Source organism: Callospermophilus lateralis, chromosome 6, assembly GCF_048772815.1.
Source record: "Callospermophilus lateralis isolate mCalLat2 chromosome 6, mCalLat2.hap1, whole genome shotgun sequence".
NCBI classification, from domain to species: domain Eukaryota; kingdom Metazoa; phylum Chordata; class Mammalia; order Rodentia; family Sciuridae; genus Callospermophilus; species Callospermophilus lateralis.
The window spans coordinates 43,539,474-43,561,523 of record NC_135310.1 but is presented as its reverse complement, the minus strand read 5'-3'; positions in this window follow the sequence as shown (position 1 = coordinate 43,561,523).

Here is a 22,050-nt window from a genome sequence, read left to right as displayed (position 1 = left end):
CTTAGCATCATAGCTAATTTTATATGTTAACATATAAAATTAACCATCACAAAGTCTTAATCATTCTCAGAATTCAGATTATAATATGGATTAAATGTCACTAAAGAACCATCTTTACCCTTTTCAAAAATTTTTTTTTGCTCTTAATGTATAAATTTTTGAGTACATTTTAACATTATATGGTCCTTGTAAGTTCTGATTGAAGTTTATTCAAGTGCTCAAAAATTCCACTTCAATTGCACTTAAGAAACTTTCTTTTTGAGCCAATAGGTTGTTGTTCACTTTACCTATTGTTGTTTATCAATGCCAAATATAATCCAGGTTTGAACAGTGCAGAGTGAAATAAAAAGTTGAGAAATTTTCTACTATGGAGGAACAATCCTAAATTTAAATCCCATACCTAGAATTAAGGATCAGAAGGAGTTAAGATAAGGCCCTGCTTTCCAAGGTATTTAAATTCCAACAAGTTAATGAAGAGGCAGTTTTGTAGAGTTGGGGACAAAGCAAAGAGATGGAGCACATGGGCTGTAACAGGCATACCAATTGGGACCAAAGCAATTTTGGAGCTAAACTGACAGAATGCATTTATAAAACCTCTCTCACTTGCATGAGTTGAAGAGTAAATGAGAACATAGTGTGTAGTTCTCACCTGATGGCTGGTGCAGAGAAAGTGGTCAACAAATAGAGCCTGCTGCCATTTTGTTCATATTTGCTTTTTGTTTTGTTTAGGATCATTTTCCTTATTACCCTTTAGAAGGGGTTTGGGTTTGCTTCCATTACTCTGTTCCCAGAGCCCATATTCAGGAGACTCTTTTCCTTGAGCTCTTCTTTCTATATGTGTATTCAGGGAGCAAATACTCAAGGTGGCAGAAATAAAATTTAAAAAAGGAAGAATTTAGAGACGAGTGGGGTGGGAGAGAGGGAGAGAGAAGGGAAACTGTATGGAAATGGAAGGAGACCCTCATTGTTACATAAAACTACATATAAGAGTTTGTGAGGGGAAAGGGGGAAAAAAAAAGGGAGAGAATTAAACCACAGCAGATGGGGTAGTGAGGGAAGAGGAGAGGGAAGGGGAGGGGGGATAGTAGGGGATAGGAAAGGTAGCAGAATACAACAGTCATTAATATGGTATTATGTAAAAATGTGGATGTGTAACCGATGTGATTCTGCAACTTGTATTTGGGGTAAAAATGGGAGCTGATAACCCACTTGAATCAAATGTATGGAAGATGATATGCCACGAGCTTTATAATGTTTTGAACAACCAATAAAATAAATATTTAAAAATAAAAATAAAAAAAATAAAAAAGGAAGAATTTTAGGAAAATTAATGGTTAAATAGATTCTAAGGATTATATTAATCACCTCATAATGTCTCTTGCCTTCAAGATAGAGCAAGTAGACATAATTCCTCAGATTGCTATCAGAAACAAGTGACTGCATTTGTGTCTTGTGCTAGAAAAGGAAATCTTCTTTGTTCTTCTTATTCATCTCCAAATCTGAGAGAGAAATCAGGCCTGTATTAGTCAATCTTTCTTCATAAAAGACTAATATAAAAATTTAAGCCCCTTTTAGCATCTGCTGAAGTTGAGAATCCATGCTGTACCCCAGCTGTTTCTATTGTTGAAGAAGCCATCAACAATACCAAGTATCCTTTTCTCCCTTTTGACCATTCCTCCTGTGTGTGTGTGTGTGTGGGGGGTGTTTGTGTTTTGGTGTCGGTGTGTGTGTGTGCGTTTTAGAAGGCACTACATAAAATAAATAAAATAAAATAAAGATATTGTGTCCAATAAAGGCTAAATAATAAATATATTTTTAAAAAGAATTTAAAATAGTCCATAAATCTTATACAAACTGTGAAATTAGATGCTTTCGCATCTAGTGACTTTTATAACTAGGACAGAGAATTAAATGTAGTTCTGCTGTGTATAAAATGATCAAAATAAATCACCAATATCATAAAGAAAGTTAAGTCTTGCCTATGTGGAAGCGATTGTTAAAGTCATGAGCATGGAGGATTTCACTGAGAAAAGAAAACACAGGGAGGAAAAGGAAGCTTCAGTTTTTCAATTGCTTATTATGTTTCAGCATTGGTTTGTTCTTTCCTAGACAGTATTTTATTTACTTTGTATAAAAATTTGGGGAGAATATCTAGCAGAGGAACTGGAAGAAAAAAAAAGAGAAGGATTTGAAGAAGAAAGTACATGAGAGGAGAAATGGATAAAGAAAAATCATGATATTGTTTGTGATTAAGGCAAAAGGAAAGAGGATGGGGGCAAAGGTTGGTGTACGTGGTCAGATGCTGCATGAGGGGCACATTGAGGATGAAACCTGAGGAAGTTGGTTATTGATGATCTTTGTGGTTCATGGGGAGTGAAAGTGGGATTTCAAGGTAGTCAGGATGAGCTGCTCAAAGGTTCAAGTCAGCATTTGACAAAGATAGTGCCTTTTCCTTCATATCCCCTTCACGCTACAGAACAAGACCTACTTCCCCTCATACTTTATCTCTTGTAACTTTCTCCTTGTGGTCTTCTGTCTCATTTCCTTCCATGTTTCTCTCTCTGAAAAAGAGGACCCTAGATCCTGGATCCTCATTAAGCACATATTTATAAAATCCATTCATATACTGAATGCTGAAAAGGGAACAATGAAGTATTTTCCTTTCTAGTAGTTCTGAATATTTTCTTTATGTCAGAGACTCTTCCCTTTTATATATGTATAAATTGGTGATTTTGAAAAACAAAATATATGTCATTTAAGTTCAATCTGTGAAAAATCACTAGTTCAAGACAACTACTAATTCTTACCTTGAGATTTTTTGTTGATGTACATTAAGGTAGTCAGTAATTGATATATGGTTGGGTTATCTCCTGTTTTGCATTGATTTCATGGGTTTATCATTGAACTTTTTCTCAGGCAGATATACTTTATACTGATGCATTATATTTGCTTTGATTTTTCTTTCCTAATATTTATAATCTAGTGGGTGCTAGTTTTTTATATCATTTTTTTATTGCTTCTATTGCCAAACTGCTTATTAAAATACAGGCTAAATAAAAATAATCTTATAATAAGAGTGGAATGAGTCTATCGTTTTTATGAAAATCTTTCTAAGTTGTTCTCTTGGTTTCTGTTTCAATTTACAGCCACAGAAACTAAACAAACAACACCCCTCTAGGGAAGACAGAAATGTAACACACACAATGCTTATGGCCCTGTGAGACACATTTAGATTATTAGGCAGGTGAAGAAAGGTCTTAAAGTGAAAGGTTGATTTTTCCCATTTCTGTCTTGCGCATTAAGACAATGACAGCTCTTTGTGTGATTTTATGGTGTACAAATGTTCCAGAAGAGTAGTCACTTATTTAATCAATCATCAAGATGTTTAATCAAACATTCAGATATTTTTGTCAACTTTATGTGAAATAATTTAATGCCCCAAAGTGGCTTGTTATTATAATGTATAGAAGAATTAACTATGGAAAGTATTGAATAGAACCCTTCCATACAACCTTAACAAAGAAATAGAAACTGACACTCACACACCCTTCAATTCTTATGGTCATGCTTTTTTACAGTGATAATTTGAACTCAACAAAATTTGTTTTGTTCACAGAATCTAAGGCTTTAGTATAAGGTGATATTTTGAATATTTCTTCAGTTGAATAAATTGGAAAAATAATGTGAATTAGTAATTATATTTTATGTCTGTCTTACTGTAAATCAAGTTCAAAGCATGAAATGTCACTTTAATTTCTGTAAAACAAATTACTTGTAAAATTTGTAAAAATATTAATAGTATTTCTTAGATCAACAAATGTTGCATACAATACAGGATAGTAGTGCAAAGAAAAGGGAGGTCTTAGAAACAAACTGTCTAGTTTTGAATCTTAACTAAGTTATTATTCATAACTTGATCTTGGGTAGATTTCTTGACTTTCCTAATCTGAAGTTAATTCATCTGTAGAGCTCAGTGTCATTGTAAAAATTAACTATAGTGAATATAAAATGCCTGGCACTTTATAGCTTGTAGCTCTTATGCTTTTTCTAAGTTCTCACAATAGGTACAGCACTTTAAAATCATGTGTTATATTTACCTGGAATTTAAGCCTCTGGTTCTTTTGCTCTCGTAATGTAGACACAGAATGTGCAAGTATGTAGGGCCAGTATTATTACCTCACTCCAAAAGTATACTTTTAACACTGACAACGTTGTTGGTACTATCTCAGCAAAGGAATTCATGAGGAACAAACAGACATAAGTTCTGTCCAATTAGAAAATTAATTTAGAAGAAAGAATAAATAAGTGAATAACTAGATGAATAAGTACATATCATAAAATACACTCTACTCAAAATGTACAATTATTGCAAGAAAGCAGAACTGAAATGCCTGCTTTGCAATAGATTGTCCAAGAAGAGTCTGAGGTAAATGAAATATAAGCTGTTTCTTGCAGCATAAGTATGCTTAACAGGTAAATTATGAAGAAATTTGTAGTTCTAGGCAAAGAAGACTGATGTGTGAACTGTATCAGGAAAGAGTTTTTTCTGCATTGAGAAACTGAAACAAGACTGATGCATTGGAATGTCAGAATAAGGGGAGGCAGATCTGAGATCAGAGTGGAGGCCTGGGGAGTGGAAAAGACAAGGCATCAAAGGCATTTAGAGTAGTTCAGGTTTAATTTTTTTTTTTCTGGTATATAGGATTGAACCTAGGGGCACTTAAACACTGAGTCACATTTTCAACCCTTTGTTAACTTTTTCTTTTGAGATAGGGTCTTGCTAAGTTTTATAAAGACTCACAAAATTGCTGAGGCTTTCTTTGAACTCGTGATCCTCCTGCCTCAGCTTCTGGAGCCACTGGAATTACAGTCATGCACCATTGTGCCCAGCTCAGGTTTGATCTTTTAATTTTTTAATTTAGTATTTACATCTTTTATAATTATTATTTTTTAAAATTTATATATGGCTACAGAATGCATTACAATTCATATTACATATATACAGAACAATTTTTCATATCTCTGATTGTATACAAAGTATATTCACACCAGTTTGTGTCTTCAAACATGTACTTTGGATAATAATGACCATCACATTCCACCATCATTTCTAACCCTATGCCTCTTCCCTTCACCTCCCATCCCTCTGCCTTATCTAGAGTTTGTGTATTCTTCGCATGTTTCCCCTCCCTACTCCACTATGAATCAGCCTCCTTATGTCAGAGAAAACATTTGGCATTTGGAGGTTTGGGATTGGCTAACTTCACTTACCTTTATCTCCTCCAATGCCATCCATTTACCTGCAGATGCCATAATTTTATTCTCATTTATTGCTGAGTAATATTCCATTGTGTGCAAATGCCACATTTTTTTATGCATTTATCTACTAAAGGGCATCTAAGTTGGTTGCACAATTTAGCAATTGCAAATTTTGCTGCTATAAACATTGATGTGGTGTGTCCCTGTAGTATGAAGTTTTTAAGTCCTTTGTGTATAGAGCAAGGAGAGGGATAGCTGGGTCAAATGGTGTTTCTATTTCCAACTTTACAAGGAGTCTCCATACTCCTTTCTATATTAGCTGCTCCAATTTACAGTCCCACCAACAGTGTATGAGTGTACCCTTTTCCCCACATCCTTGTCAACACTTATTGTTGTCTGTATTCATAATAGCTGTCATTCTGACTGGAGTGAGATAAAATTTTAGCGTAGTTTTGATTTGCATTTCCATTGACTATAATCTCACACTGCAGATCTAAGAGATAAAGATAAACTTGTTCCAACTGAAATAGGGAATCTACAATATGATTACTCTTTTGTATTTACCCCTTACCTAAATAAATCTCCTCCACAAGACTCTTTAGAGAAGCCCCATGAGTCCCCAGAAGTTTATCAGGAACTGAGACACTGACACAATATACCTGGACAATTCCTTGTAAGTAAAAATATTTATGACTTCTTAATCAAACAATACTTTAATGGTCCTTTTCTTTGGAATATTACAAATAAAAAATATTCACAATCAGATCTGAAATTCTAAAATCAAAGATAATCATTGTTAATCTCCAAAGACAGCTTTCTATTCAATATGACTTCAAGAGAAAGTAACAAAAAAAAAAAAAAAAAACTTATTTTAGGCTAAATTTCATGAAGCAATTCTGTTTACATTTACTCAAATATAACCTAAATTACAAAACTATTTAGGCCTTGATTATAAATAGATTCTTATGTTAGTTAAAATCCAATTTCTCTTCTAATAGCTAAAAACATTTTTTCTGAGATTCTAAATATTTTTTTAAAAGATTCATCTAACCCCTAAAAGATCAGAGATTCATTTTATAAATAATGAATGAAAGTAAGCATATGATCTAAAAGCTGAATTTAATTACTTTTTAAAATAAAGCCTTCTTGAGCTTATTTAAATTCAAATCTTAAAATATTGCTTTTTTCCAGTTTCAATGTGGAAAACAATTACTGTACATAACATTAATTTTCTTGATTCATATGTGTATATTGTGATTTAAGTAAGAGTAGGAGGCATTTTATGTAACTGTCCAATCTCTTGATCAACTAGATTTTAGAGCTGTACTTTTTTAATTGTTTGAATAACTTTTATTACACATTGCATCTGGTTTTTAAGTAAAGGTACAAGAGGTTGTGAAAAATACCAAAGAGTTTCTTATTCAACAATATAAAGCTTTCTCCAATACCAAGAGACACTGATATTCTATCTTCAAAATTCATATTACACTTTTTTCAACGTTTTCACTTGGCTTCAAGCTATATGTGTGGTTGGAGAATAACCAAAATTGGGACAGAATATGTGACAACATGTGATACAGCTTTTTGAACATTATTTTGACATCCCTGTTGAAAATCGGGACATACTTCAAAGTATACATCAAGAACTATTACCTATAAGCCCAGGGCAAACCAAATGGAAAGTAATATTCTCAGCAATTTAATTTGGATTATGTTTTTCCATGTTTACTTGCTCTGTACACTTAGGCATGCTAATGCTAAAAAAATTAATGTTGGCAAGGAGAGCTATGCTAAAACACTTTTCCTAAAACACTAATTCCCTCTTATCTTTTGGAATGCATAATCTGTAAATTTTACTGACATTGTAAATCAATCAGAAGTACTTAGAATGCCAAATGCGTGTATGCTTCATAGTTAAGGGTACAATAATGGGAAAGATGAAAAACATTACTGCCCCTCTGGTACTGGTGAGAACACTCACCTAATTACACAGCTCATCAGCCTCTGCCAACTAAAAGGGCAACAGCCAGGTGGAACATCTTGATTTGCCACATCACTCTTTATCAAGAATGTTCAAAGTTATGTTATTAAATTTGAAAGAGGAAAGAGACAAAGATCAGCTACTAAACCACCCAGAAAAAAACATACTCTTTCCTATTCTCCTGTCAGCCTTCTTTGGGAGCAATAATTTCAAGCCTGAAAATATGAATTCTTTTTCATGGCAGACTCCCACTGCTCAGGGGTAAACTTCAGCTATAATCTTCCTTGACATTTGCAATAATTTTGAGTCATCCCTGTGTGGTAGAGTTTTTTTAATAAACTCGACTCATGAACAATTGTATAACCAGTGGCACAACTGAAACAGTAGAGGTTCTCTTTGTAGAAGGAGAGTAGTTCATAAGACTTTTTAAAATTAAACAAAAAAAAATTAAAAGTTATCCTTTATTTGTATCTGCCATTGATCAAGATCCAGGAACTATAAGGTAACACTTTCACAATAGTCTACTATGGATTTCATTTAAGCATAATTTTAGAGAAGTTCTGGAATAAATGAACAGTTTTTCTTTGTTAGAATAAATCTTAGAAGTCATTAGGAAAAATGTCCTGGTGTGGTTCTGACTGTATGTCTCCTGCTCACGAGCTACATATTGATCCTTTTTTTATACTATGCCTTCTCTCCCTCTAGGTTAGATTGCCTTCTCCTTTGTGGAAGAGCTGCCATGCACTCTGTAAAGGATGCTACTTTCTACAGATGTTTATCTATTTAAAAATGTATTTCCACTTCTCAAACAAATATGAGCTTTCAATAGCTATGTGTGTTTGAGCTTTCTACTGAACAAATGGTTGCAATTTGCAGAAGTATCATGTAGCATTGCTATCTTTGTATGAAGCCAAGTGCTTTCTATAAAATGCCGTATTCTCTGTTCCTTAGCATTAGCACAGAATTTGTAAAAACTTTGAGTTAACAGAATAAAGGAAGAAAAGTAAACAAAATTGTGCTGAATGCTTAGTATGTGCCAGACTATATGTGATACATAAATGTGTATGTATATGTGTGTATAAATCATACATATACATATATATATTCTATGGTATAAATATTATATATATCTTCATATATATACATATATGTATGTGTGTGTGTATATATATAAATATAAATATATAAATATATATATATATATATATATATATATATATATATATTATATTATATCTCATTGAATTCTCTAACTCTCTAAGGTAGATATTTGGTACCAGAGATTGAATTTGGGGGCACTTAACCACCAAGCCACATCCCCAATCCTTTTTCATATTTTATGAGACTCTGTCTTACTGAGTTGTTTAGGGACTCACTAAGTTGCTATGTCTGAGTTTCAACTTGTCTTAGCATCTTGAGTCGCTGGGATTACAGAAGTGCACCTCTACGCCCAGCTAAAGTAAATATTTTTTTTAATCCTTAAATTAAAATGAAAGATATCAAGCAAGGCTGAGAGGTATAAACATACCTGCCCAGGTCATATATTAGTTCTTGATGGAGTACATACGAATAATCTCTAAGCTTCAGACAGTTTATATTACAATTTTTAGGCTCTATGTATCCTAAAAACATTTGCCTGTCATTTGTGGTTATTTTCTGCTTTGTTTTAAAAAATTCTTTCTATTCTCTTTACCTACCTCACCTTATAGAAGTTTTTGAGGTAAAAATGTCCACTTCTTACTCCATTGGAATTTTCTTGTTCAACTATTTATTATCTCTACATAACTAATCTTATGTAGAAAAGATTTAGCATTGTGTCAAAGTCACAAGGATTTAAGTTGTTCTTTAAGTCATATTTTTCTTTACTATCAACTTTTGGAACTTGGAAGTAGGAATGGAAGGTATGCTCTTTCATCTTGCTAGTCTGCAACCTTCTGTGAAAGTCAATACACAAGTGATATAGAGAGCACTGTATTTAACCTGCAAGGGTCAGAATGCCTGCAGATTAAATACAATTTGAAGATTAAAGTAAACTCAATAAAAAATAAATGGAATGAAATTCCATAAAGCATGTCTCCTCTGTATACAATACATTGCTGGAAGTTCCATTCAGTTAATAATTAAAGAAAAGGGAATGAAAGTCAGACAACTTGGAAAGGTAGAATAAAAGTTCCTATTTGCTAATTACATCATTATTTATGTTGAGAATCCCAAGGGACCCACAGGTTTTCTCTCTCTCTCTCTCTCTCTCTCTCTCTCTCTCTCTCTCTCTCTCTCTCTCTTTCTCTGTCCATTTTCTGTTGCTACAACAAAATTCTTGAGACCAGGTAATTATAAAATAATAGAAGTTTATTTGACTTATGGTTCTGGAGGCTGGGAGTTCAACAGCATGGCACTAGCTAGCATCTTCTTGGCATCTGTTGAGGACATTTTTGTGGCATGATCATATGGCAGGCAGTATCACATGGTGAGTCACTTTAAGCATGCTAACTCAGGTATCTCTTCCTCTTCTTATTAAGATACTGTTATGGCTCAGACATGAGGTGTCCCCTAAAAGCTCATGTGTGAGACAAGGAAAGAATTTTCAGAGGTGAAATGATTAGTTTATTAGAGATGTGACTACTCAGAGTATTAATCCACTACTATGGATTAACTGGGTGGTATTCAAAAGCAAGTAGGGTGTTGCTGGAAGAAGGTGGTCACTGGGAAGAATGCCTTTGGGATTTAAATTTTGTCCCTGGGAAGCAGAGCTTTCTCTCTGCTTTCTAGATGTCATACCCTGAGCTGCTTCCTCTGCCATACTCTTCTGCCATGATGTTCTGTCTCACTGTGGGCCCAGAGCTATGGAATCAGCCAACCAAGGTCTGAGCCTCTGAAACTGTTAGCCAAAATAAACTTTTCTTCCCTTAAAATTGTTCTTGTTATGTATTTTGGTCATTGCAATGAAAAGCTGAGTAAAACAGACACTAAGGTAATCATCTCATCTAATTGTTGTTAGTTTCCAATTCTCTTACTTTCAAATCCATATAACATATAAGTTTGGCAATTCATGAACTTTTGGAAGACAAATTAAAAAAAAACATAAGCATCCTCTTAGAATTGATAACTGAATTTAGCAAGGTTTCAGGATACAAGATAAATGTACAAAATCTTTGTATTTCTATATACTAGCAATGTATACGTGGTCAACAAAATTTGTATAGTACTATTTACAGTCATTTGAAAATTACAATAATTAGGTATAAGATTAATCTGTCTAAGAAATATCTTAAGGAGAATGTTTTCAATCTGATTGCTATAATAAAATGGACTTTATTTCTCAACAACAGCAATTTACTTCTTCCCATTCTGGAGCCTAGAAGTCTGAAATAAGGGTGCCAGCTCGTCAGCCTAATTCTGGTGAGCACTTTCTTCCAGATTATAGACTCTTATCTCTTTCATCCTCATGTGGTGTTTCTTTTATGAGGACATGAATCAAATTTGTGAGGGGAGAGCCCGGCAAAGGCCCCAGTTCTTAATACTATTACATTGAAGATTAGGACCTCAATTTATGAATCTGGGTTGTACAATGATATTAAATCCATTGCAGAGAGATTGCATAGAAGGGACTAAATATATAGCTCTGAAGTCAGGAGCAAGTTCTAGACTGGAGATAAAAGTTTTAGTATCATCAGCACATAGATGAGATTAGACATGAGCTCAGGGAAGTCAGAATAACTTGAGAAGAGAACAAGCCAATTCTGAGCTTTGAGCCAGTTCAATATTTAGAAGATAGAAAGATGGGTCCAAACTAGAAATTAATAAGGAAAGGAAGAAAAGAAGTTAGAACTCCTATTAACCATCAGAGCATAAATTTTTACTCAATAAAGACAAAAAATGTAAGTATATATCTCTAACTCACTTTTAAAAATTAGCATCTGAATTTTTCTGGTATTGAATATTGGTAATTTGTTCAAATATTAACATAATGGTGAATCTTAAACTACTTATTGAAATCTAGTCAAGTTCTATTTATTCACACAGCTAAAGAATTAAGAAACGCCCACTTTCATTAAACAATATTACAATACTCTCATAAACCTTCAGCTAATGCCCCAGAAATGGATTTTTAAATAGAATACTTCACAGCTTGTGTCCTGATTTAACTCTAGCAGAATATTATAATCACTATTAGAAGGTTGCCAGATGCAAGTTCCCATGGGGCAGTGATAAGAAACAAAATACCCTTTGTAAAATTATTGTACAAAATTCACCAGGACAATGTTGAGAAGAATCACAAGCCAGAGTATGGACAATATTATCATCCATCAGGCAACTTCGTAGTAAAGCAAAAATAGGAGCTTTGGCACAAAATCAAAGGCCACATTTTGAAATGAAAAAGATTAACAGAAGAGTAATCAAGGCTTTAAATTTTAAATGTCCATCCTGAAAATTCCCCCTCTTAAATAAAGGCCTTTGTTTAACTTTTTATAAAAATTGAGAATAAATGATACTTCAACTGAAAAAAAAATCTATGTGATTTTTATTATATTGTCATATGACAAAAGCATGTTATAATAATGGAAATTTGCATTGTCAAGTTTGAAAAGTAGAAGAGTCTCATTTTTCCTAAGGTCCTTAGTGTTTAAATGTTTTTATAAAATGTAAAATATTTCAAAAACCCTACCCTACACTTGAGAAATTTTTATAATAATTCCGAGAATAATCAAATGGGAAAAGTTTTGATCCAACACCAAACTATATCTCTCAGACCAAACTGTTTACAAAACATTAAAAAAAATAACTAGGGGACAACTTGCCAAAATAAAAAAAAAATTAGTCATCTTCTAACTTAAGGTGACAACATTTCCCATTGTTCCCAGAATCATCTATAAACCTCTCTGTCCAAATTCCCTAGTTTAAAATATTAAACCGTTTTTAATTTGTTGTTTTCTTCATCATCCCTTTTCTAACTGAATACTCTTTTAAAATATTTTTCACAGTGAAATTCTACATAAGAAATATTATTTTTAAAATGTATTGTGTTCTTTCTCCTCACAAGAAAACCATTTCCTGAAGATAGATGGAGGAAAGTTCATCAAGGGTATTGAAGAAATCTTGTTAGCAGACAACAAAACTTAACACTGGGGCTTATATTTTATTTAAGAAGACATCAAACAAATCAGTAAAGTATATTATATGAGATGGAATAACTTCTGAAGAGCAAATGCTAGACAAGGAATACTGACTGTTGGGAAGAATTTGCAGATTTAAATGGCAAATTCTGGGACAGGAAGGTGTTTGATGAGGGGTTGATGAGTCATCTAAGATCTGAAATAGCAAAAAAAGAAGATCATGAGAAGACCTGGAGGAGGAAATTTCAGATAAAAGTAATAGCAGGTTCAAATAGCCAGAGTGTAAGGAAAAGAGGCAGCAGCGTAGTTGGAGTGGAGGGAGCAAGGAGAGATTGCAGTGAGATGAGCTTAGAGAGCAATGGGTCAGAACGAGGAGAACCTTGAGAGATACTTGAAAAACGCTGGCTTTTACTCCGAGTGAACTTGGAAGGTATGGCAAGATTCTGAGAGAATGACTAGCTCTTACTTACTTCAGATTGCAGCATTGGATACAGATTGCAGGACTTCAGGGTGGAATCCAAGAGACAATAATCTATTATATTCTTAGGAAGACATGACAATAGGTGCTCAGAGCAGGTTAAGTGCAACAGAGGTGGTGAGGACTGGAGTGATTCTAGATCTATCGCCACAGTAGAGCCCACTGGATTTAACAATAGGTGATGTAGGTGTGATGAAAGAAAGAAAGAGTGGAGCCCTTAACTGAGGAGGAAATGGCTGCAGATGAAGCAGATTTGAGGGTGAGACCTCTTCAGTTATGAACACATTATATTTCATATGTGATTCCGATATGCATACGTAGGTGTTGATGGATTCTATAGTTTACAAAAGAGAGGCCATTAGAAGCATGTGTAAACAAAGAAGATAATTCATTGCTAAGCCTTGGTGGCTTCCGGTATTAAGAGAATTCTGGGAAGATATGGAACATTTCTAGAACTTCTGTTAGGTTTTTTTTTGTTTTCCCCTGGCTAAGCCTATTATATTCTCTTTTCACTGTTTGCTATTGTTCTCTTTGTTTTGATTCCTTATTATGGTCCTTATCATTCTAACTGTGTGCATCTTTATATTATCTTTCAGACAGTTTTCCTAAGATCAAAATTTCTTGATATCCTCACTCTTCACCAATCCACAATGGATGGATGGTACATCTGCTTGAGCCAAATGGCCCAAACAAATATTAATTGTTGTAGTTAAATTCTCATCATGGAGAACATTGGACAATGAGCCAATGGGATCTATAGCCCAGGATTTTTATTTTCTTTAGGGAATGCTCCTTACTCAGAGCCCAAGAAGAAATATGCATTGACAACTTGTAAAACATTCTAACTTATATGAGACAGAACTATCCACAGGCCCAAAATAAATGAAAATGCATTTTCTATGTAAATCCAAGATGAAAATATCTGCATGGCTTTTACCCTGTGGTGCAAGAAGGTCATTGGGACTTTGAAAGAGGCTTTTAATTTTAACTTTATACCCAGTAGTATAAACTACAAAGTATGTGCCAATTATTTCAACATGGCACCAAATATCTTAATTCAAATGGAGTCTTTCTCAGTTATCTCGCTATTTTTTCTATATGGCATAAAAAGTGTGAATTAAAAAAATGTTTTCTGTATTTTTAGATCTGCTTAGTTAAATGCATCTATAATCTGAACTGTCTACAAAATAAAAAGTTCTCTCTTCCATTTTTAAGGTATCTTAGAAAATTTATTAGATAAAGAGATGAAAATAAAAAAAGGTTATTGCATGGATGTTTCTACTTAAGAAGTTCTTCCTGGTTAATATATATCTCTGTGTAAAGCAGGAGATCTTTCACCTCTGTCAAAACTTTAATCTTAATAAAAAGAAACATGCCAGATGAAGGCAATGAAAGGAATGTTTTATGAAGTTCCTTGTTTTAGAAGATGGTTCAATGTTGAAGAGCAGCTCCTTCCATTTTACCTGTTTTTGCATCATATTTAACTTTATTTTTGAATTCAAATTGCATTTTATTTTTAATTGCCAACTATTATTTATATTTGTGTGACACAATATAATGTTTCCATATATGCTTATATCATGAATTGATTAAATCAAACTACATCACATGTCTATCACTTTACATACATATCCATATTTTTGTGGTGAGAGCATTTAAAATCTAAATCAATAAGCATTTTTGAAATATGCAGATGTATTATTAATATTTATATTAATTATTCTGTGCAATAGGTCTCTAAAGCTTAATTCTCCTGTCTAGCTAAAACCTTGTACCCCTTGATCAGTATCTTCCCTTTGCCCATCCCTCCCTCCCTCAGCCTCTAGTAATCACCATTCTTGTTTCTGTTTCTGTGGGTTTGACTTTTTTAGATTCCACATATAAGTGAGATTGTGTCATATATATCTATCTATGCCTCCCTTATTTCACTTATTATATCACCATCTAGGTTTATTCATGTTATTGAAAATGACAGAATTTCCTTCTTTATCAAGTTCAAATAATGTTCCATTGAATTTGTGTGTGTGAGTGTGTGTGTGTGTGTGTGTATGTGTGTGTGTGTCAAATTTTCTTCATCCATTTATCTGTTGATAGGTTACTTCCATATGTTTATTATTTTGCTACTGAGGAAGTGAAGAAAAAGGGAACCCTTGCAACCTGTTTGAAGAAAGCTAGATTAGTATATCCATTATAAAAAAACATGGAGGTTCTGAAAAACACTAAAAATAGAACTACCATATAACCCAGCAATATCACATTTGGGCATAAACTGAAATCAAAGGTTGAAGAGATATCTGCCACCCACATTCATTGTCTTTGAATTTTAATATTTTTTTCACATTTACCAAAATAAAAATTCAGATAAATGACATCTAAGTAATACATCAAATAAATTAATGCAAAATGAATTTTCAGATTGCTACACTGAGAAATGTAGCTATAGAAAAATAGGAGTTTCTTTCTGGAATAAGGAAAGAGAAGAAAGAATAATTTTAATGAGGCTGTACTTATACAGACACTATAAAATAGAACATTAAGATAGTCCCTGGGGAATTTGCTCTCTCTGATACAGTATCTCAACCATGGCATTCTTTCTCCTCACTTCCTTTTCTAATCACCCTTTTCATTTCAATGAAGAGTCTGAGCTAATTTTCATGCAGAAATGATCTGAGTACATTTTTTTTTACTGTTTTCAAAGAGGTTTCAGCAGAATCATGTGAATTATAAATTTTATTAATCATCCACTACAACTTCTCTATTTAGACCCAGAGAAACGGTTTGAAAGCCTGTCCTTCAGCTTCTGTCAGCAAACGACAAGTTCTATTCATTTCAGGAACGACTTGTTGTCCAGGAATTCATCCTGATAGATGTGTAGAAAAGTCTAGAAAAATAAGTTTAGATAGTCTCGATTCTTCCGAGGTTTTTAAAAATTACGTTAACTTCTTGAAGCACTGCAGATGGGGAAGGAGGTGGTATGATTCAAAATCCTCTTGCCAGTTATATTCTCAGAGGGCCAGTGATGTTTACAGCTACAGATGGCATGAAAGATCAGCACATCACATTCTTGTCTTCTCTTGGTTCTCCCAAGGATTACCTCAGGATTACCAAGAAGGATTAGGGCAGAAAAATCTTTTGGAATTTCTTAAAATGTAACATACACAAAAGTTTCCAATTAGACCTAAACTGTTACTCATCTGCTCCTGGGTTTTCTTTCCTTTGGAATGATAATTGTAAACAGAGTTTCTTAGTAATAGTAAAGTGCCTTGCAATTAGGGAAGTGCGTGCAAGGAGCAATATTTCCATTTTCCCTATTTATGCAATACATTTTGAGTAACAAACACGACATTGGAGGTAGAATTAAGGTGAGCAATGCTTCATCTGTGCATTAGTAATCACTTTTGAAAAGTTCCTCAGTAAAAAATGGTTTTTCTTTTCCATAATCAATGAAATTATGCTTAGGTATTAAAACGTGTTCCCTGTTAAGATACAAAGAAAGCAAAAAATTCTTGCCAGGTTCTGGTTGGCAATCTCAATAGACTTTAAGAAGAAAAGTATGTGGCAGTGGGGATAGTTAAGACATTTCTAAAACTATTTCTAAAGATGTGATTTAAATGTGGAGAAAAGTAACTACTAGAGTCAACAAATTATAACAGGCAAATTAGTGGGAATATATTACATATTTATAGAGAATTTTTAATAGGCTTACGATTCATTAAAGAATTAAAATTATGATTCCCTTTGAGTAGAAGGTATGTATTGTATTTAACAGATTTCAATCCCAGAATACTAAAGCAAAAGGAGGATTGATAATTTGGAAAAGGTCATTGGCAAGCTCTTCTCACCATAGAAACTGACAACATGTGTTGGGAGCAGCCACATAGAAGCTGAGTGCCCCCTAGCTTTGAGCGATGGGAATGTGGAGATGTGGCAAGCCAGCCACATCTGTGTGTGTGATCTGTGAGCATTTTTAGTATACAAAGCCAACTGCCTGACTATGAATCTCTGTCTGGGCTGTGCACATATGTGTCCTTTTCGCTTGCCCTGCCTTTGGTCATCACACAGCACATGAGATGGTCATGGCCTTCCAAGATGTCAGTCAACCTACTGACAGCAGGACATTATGAAGCTAGACTCAACCCGCTGACCTCTTGCCTCATTTGAATGGCTGCTCCCCAATATAACCGGGTTTGAGGAGTCCTCTTTCTCTTTCTTGCCTGCTTTGCCTCCTTTGTGGCAGCTGGGTCAGAAGGGCCATCAAAGAACCCAAAGAAAAAGGTATTTCTCTGTCTGTCATTATTCTGTGTCAACCCAATTCACCTGGAGTGACCCTAACTGATTTAGTCATCTGTTACATCAGGCATCCCTTAAAGCATAGTATTCATCAGATTATGTGATATTAATTTTGAGATGGATGAATCTTGGATTTGTATTTATAAAAACAATTAATAAACTGGACTTTAAATGTTCATAGAGTAAGAAAAATAACCTTCTGGTAGTCAAATATGCTCATTAATACGTGGGTGTGCTACTGATTTTACCAACAGACACTTCTCAAAATATTGCATCATCATACTGGAATACATGCTGCTGCCCTCTTTAATTATGTGTTTGGATGGGAAGCTACTTTCTGGAATTAGAGAAGTAGCAGTTCAGCATCCAGCCTCTTAACCGGATGACCTTCTGTCTACAGAACAGCAAAACAGGTGCTGACCACAAGGCTGTCTGGTAGATCTAAAGATATATGTATGGGCAACTGTGCTGGTTACTGTTGACAAGTTTGTATCCTTCTTTATACTCGTTTGTTTCATGATCAGAAACTAAAAGAAGAAGAAAGAGGAAAGGCATGGAGTGGATGTTAATTGTGAGACTGACCATTTTGTCTTCAGAAAAGCTTTAAGCTAAGATAGAGTCCTGGTGATAAATGAAGATAAGAGACAAGACAGCTCCCAGGAGAGACTCCAACAATGCAGATTATCCGGGCAGTCCTACTGATGTCAGCCTATTGCAGCTTGAAAGTTATCAATTATGTAAAATTTAAACTGTGCTTGTTGTGTTCAAATAGCATGCACCTGTGCTCTATGTTGGGGCATCTTCATAGATTAAATTGTAACCATATTGTTTTTTATTTTGTGCCAACATAACTGAATCCCAAAACAATGCAATAGGAAGTCAGTTATATGATCAAAAGTCATTAATATGTTATCTTTCTTTAGAGGTTGATAGTTTCTGTATTTTTCCAAAACCAGTTTCAACCCAGCTTCCCTTAGTGGTTTGAAAACACAAACAGAGCAAGCTGAGATGGTGTGTTGCTTCCAACTCTATTCCCATAGGTGGGTTTAAGTTAGTACTGCACAGTCCAAACTGTTAAAGAATTGGCAGCCACAATATTGCAGTCTGTAACTCATTCCAACAATTTTAAGAGCAAGCAACACAGAAAGATTTTTTTGTGTTTTATTTTGTTTTTAGAAATAGACACCTTTACTACTATTCCAGAATTCTATGTGTAGAAGGGAACCTATTCAGACCTTTCATTTTTAGATTAACGAAGCTGATAAGAAAGCTGAGCGCCAGACAGGTTGTTTGATTTGTCCAAGGACACACAATTAATATGCAGAGTAAGAGGGCCCAGAACTCCAGTTTCTTGGCTCATAGGTCAGATGTTTGTTCTGGGAGCCTTGATACAGCTGCTGCTTCATATTTTGATTTGCTGAGTTGTTATCATAATTCTTTCTCCAGTAACTGTTAGAAAGTTCATCTCAAAGTTCTCAATAGGAAGTAGAAAGAGGTCATGGACTCTGGAGATATTAGAGTGGAAAAACTGACAAGCTTGAAACAAGAAGTGGACTAGATAGGCGGTCTCAGAAAACAGGATCTTTTCTTTGTTTCAGCTCTTTCTGAACAATTGTGGACTGCAGTTTCCTTCACGTTTTAGATTTTATTATCTTCTTTAAAAACAAAAAAAAAAAACAAAAAAAAAACCAAGAAGCTCACTGGTCATAGTGGCACACGCCTCTAATATCAGCAGCTCAGGAGGCTGAGGCAGGAGGATTGCCAAGTTCAGAGGCAGCCTCAAGCAGCTTAGCAAGGCCCTATCTGAAAATAAAACATTAAAAAAACCGGAGTGGCGGACTGGGGATGTTGCTCAGTAGTTAACCATCAGCGCACCAAAAAAAAAAAAAAAAAAAAAAGACTTCTTATTCTTCCTATCTACCTCAATGATATTGAGAAATCCAAAATAATTTAGAAAAACTATTTTATAAACTGTAAATCTCCTCCAGTACTGGCCATTATCATCACAGAGCACTGCTCAAATTTTTAAAGAACTCCAAATTGAGTTTTTAACTGTTGATAAATAATAGCACTAGGACAGACAGTTTACTTACCATGGAGCCTCTGGTTAGAAGCAGCAAATTTGACCCAAAGAACTATTCTGCCCAGGAGTGTCAAGAATAAGAAAAACTAACACACCAAGGACAAGGCCTTTTACAATGAAGAAAATCTTTACTCTTTTTTTGGCCTAGAGTGAGGTCTTGAGATAATTGCTATTAATCACTCAACGATTACTGTCCAAGTAGGTAAGGTTGTGAATGCTGATAGCCTTGATAACTCGAGAAAAATATGTGGCAGTGCATCTTAATTAAAAGAATTGCTTCTCAAGTATTGTTACTCAGGGAATGTTTTTTCTAATATAATATTTATTTCATATTATTTAAAATGTATACTGTATAAAAATAAATATTTAGTTTTTCAAAAAATACCTTGGTGGATAATAATAACTTTCAGTTATTTTGTATCCAGTAGGGTAAAATTTATTTGTAAACTCTCATAAACTTAAAGTTCAAAGTAACTTTGCCTAATTTACTTAATTCTTTTCATTTCATTGTTTTAGAACAGATGCCAATAAAATATGGCCTGAGGCCTAATCCTGCCCTGCACCTGCTATTTATAAATGAGGTTTTATTGGAACACAACTACATTCATTTCTTTGTGTATTGCCCATGATAACTTTTGCCCTTACAATATCAGAATTGAGTAGTTCTGACAGATACTGCATAGAACACAAATCCTAAAATAGTCACTATCGGACTCTTCCCAGAAAATGTCTGGTTAGTCCTGGTTTAGAGGATCATTGTCAATCCAATCTTATGGGGACTTGAGAGCTTTCTTCCTTGGCTTTTCTGGAAGATCCCTAGGGGATAACAGAAGTTGAACAGTAAAGAGATGAGAGAAAGTGCCTCCACAGTCACTTGGCTCTTTCCTTCTCTGTGGCATTGCATTGGTTAGAGTGCCCATTGGTTAGAGAATGGTACCTACCCTCATGTTATCGTATAATCTTGATATAGAGTCATCAACTTTTGATATATAAAACTATTATATGAATGGGTTTATTTTCCTCTCTAGACTTTTCAATTTTCCATCTCATCTCATCTTGAGTTGATCTTCAACATAACAGGTTAAAATGTCTTCCCTGCCCATGATTTAGGAATAACTCATTGTTTTTAGAGTTTTGCTTTAAAACTTTTTCCTAAAAAGGTCCCAAATTTATCACTTCAATTTTAATTTTATCCATACCCCTTCATATCCATAAATATTTTTGATATCTATATACCCCTTTATATCCATAAGCCCCTGTTTACCCATACATCAGCTCCCAACACTTTTATAACATATCAACCCAGTTTTTCACTCTTCTAGTCTTCCATCCAGGTAATACCCATATTTTATATAGTCTGGAATACTATTTACTTGTTTATTTATTTTTTAAATACATGACAATAGTGGAATTCATTACACTCATTATTACCCATATACTGCACAATTTTGTATATAAAGTATGCTTGTGCCAAATTATGCCATTATACACGTGCTCTTTTTTTTGCATTACAATTCTTTTTTTTCTCACTAATTTATTTAAATTGACAAAGATAGTATAAATTTCAACATGATGGCTTAACATATGTATTACATCACATACTTTTTTGAAGTGGGGATTTTGAAATTGTTACTCTCAGCAATTTTTAGGAATAAAATACATTATTATTAATTATAGTCACAATGATGTGTAATTGATCTCTTAAATTTATTCCTTATGTAAAAAAAATCAGTTAAAAATAAAAAAAAAACAGATTAGTGTACACACTCCCATGTTCATTGCTGCATAGTTTATAATAGCTAAGAAATGGAATCAACCTAAACACCTATAAAAATAGGAATGGATAAAGAAAATATAGTACATACATACAATGGAAGACAGTTCAACCTGGAAAACAGAAGGAAATCCTGTCATGTATGACAACATGGATGAACAAGAGGATATGTTAAGTGACATAAAACATAGGAACTAAATCATATGATCTCATTTATATGTGGAATCTAAGAGTTGAATTCAAAGAAACAGAATAGAGTTGTAGATACCAGAGACTGGAGAGTTGGAAAGATGTTGGCCAAAGCCTACAAAATTTCAGTTTGTTTTACAATTCTTAATGTAGACTGGAATACACTTCTTCATGAGCTAGTTCTACCTTACAGTAAAGTCAACCTCCCAGGAAATGGTAGAGCTAATAAGAGAAAGGAAAGCTTGGATTCTAGAAGACCTAATAGGGCAGCGCTGCCTACCTGCCCCTCTGCCTCTGAACTTATATGAGAAAGAAACAAACTTTCTTCCTCTCGAAGCCACTGCATTTTAGGTATATTTATTATATCTGACTTTTCTGTGTTCTTCCTAATACATAACTAATTTCATTTATATAATACCAGATTCCCATTAGTTTTAGTTTTTAAAAAGTTACGCTAGTGAAAAACTAAGCACAGAACTCTATATGTGATCAAATAACTCTACTCTTCTTTATCCTATGTACCTCTTGAGTCCCCATGTAACTTTAAAAGAAATGAAATGTGCATGTTTCTTTCTTTAGTGTTAACTTATTTATTTATTTATTTATTTTACAGTTGAATACATTTTGACATATAGTACACAAATGGAGCACAGTTTCTCATTCCTCTGGCTGTACATGGTTCAGAGGCACTCCACTAGTGTAACCATACATGTGAATAGCGTAATAATGTCTGACTCGACTGTCCTTTACACCCTCACAACCCCATCTCTCTCCTGACTCCCCTGTACACGAACCAAAGTTCCTTGATTTTTGTTTAAAGTAGAAATATATATATTTTTGGCAAAATCCCAGAATTCTTCCTGTCTTACAAAACTGAAGTTT